The sequence below is a fragment of the Volvox carteri genome (assembly GCF_000143455.1).
Source record: "Volvox carteri f. nagariensis unplaced genomic scaffold VOLCAscaffold_63, whole genome shotgun sequence".
In the NCBI taxonomy this organism is placed as follows: Eukaryota; Viridiplantae; Chlorophyta; class Chlorophyceae; order Chlamydomonadales; family Volvocaceae; genus Volvox; species Volvox carteri.
Window position 1 is genome coordinate 767818 of NW_003307606.1, and position 1357 is coordinate 769174.

General features: G+C 54.0%; 1 protein-coding gene across 1 annotated transcript in view; it reads right to left on the minus strand.

Moving 5' to 3' along the window:
- Positions 1-1357, minus strand: part of VOLCADRAFT_97721 (uncharacterized protein) — a gene marked incomplete at both ends in the record, with an annotated part of 7769 nt that overhangs the window by 3684 nt on the left and 2728 nt on the right. The gene's annotated exons all lie outside the window — the stretch shown is intronic.

Consider the following 1357-nt stretch of genomic DNA (forward strand, 5'->3'; position numbering starts at 1 on the left):
AGCCATTTTCAGACTGTAAATAATAACCCATCTGGTGTTGTGGTGCGAGAGTCTGCTTTTTGGGCGGTCAAACCACCGGGGTTCACTGCTGTCAGTCAGCCAGTCAGTCAGACAGTCAGTTAGCGTCGTGTCTCATGGTGAACTCGCATGCCACGCTGAACTGAGAATTGCATTTAAAGCTACTAAAAATTTCTATCGATTTACTGAAGGAGTTAATTCACATACTTTGTGCGTGAAGATACAGCTTCCCGCGGGCCATGGCTTTGACATCCTCCGCCGCTCGCGGCCTCGCACCGCTTCTCCTGGTCGCCGTGGTACAGCAAACAGCAGCCAGCAATATGCACCACTTCGCTTTGCAACATTCATTCATAGGTGACGACGGCAAGCCGCGCTGCAGCAGCGGCCCACTGCCGATGTATGTATGTTCGCCATGGCCATCTTCCTGGTCTAACATTGCCGAAAGCCCAGCGTGCTTGCGATGAATGCGGCAGGCAGTCCACGGCCTCCAGGGATGTGTTGCCTCCTTAGCGAGTCTGTCGAGGACAGCACGAGGACCTCCTACTGCGGCTGCACTGGCTGCACCGGGGCCGAGCCCTTTTCGGTTCCAAGGAAGCTGACTACCCTAGTCACTGCTAACGGTTGTCGGTTTAACCGTTTGCAGCACTGCGGTTCAGTTATTCGCCCGCCAGGAGGCAGCGAACTCGAGCTGTCTAGCGGACTTCTTTTACGGATACCCAAACTACAGCCGTGTTTGAACTCGTCGGGTTGCCGTGGGAAGACACGGGGGCACAGGTTGTGGGGAGACCACGGTGATGCTGCATGCAGAGTAGCGCATCCATTTTGGGATGGCGGCACGGTAGTATATACGGCACGCCGCCGTCTTGCCAGGTCCCCAAATAACCCCGTGGGGCAGGTAGGGCGCCGCACTGTCCGAATGACGATATAGGTTATATCCGTTAGCTGCCCTTGTCCTTGAAGCACCGAAATGGTGCGGATGCAACAGCAGGTTCGCATGGCGGCTAGGTTGCATGCTTTGACTGCTGAAATGCGGATGCAGGCGCCTTGCAAGCAATGTTCGAGTACGGGGCATGGAAATGACTGGGCATGCTGAGAAGTGTAAAATCATCTCCAATGTATGTGTCACATTGTATTGATGCTGAACACATCGGTAACTACAGTGACAGAAGGTAGTACGGCACACAATCATCTAAACACACGCGCTGAGGCACTTCGCCAGCATGGCCTTTTCAGCGGCCAGCTGCAACATTAACTGCTATAGGTAATCGGCGTACATTCTTCAGGTGTTGTCGTACAATCGTCAGATATCCACACCATTCCCGTACGGTCGCTCTCACCC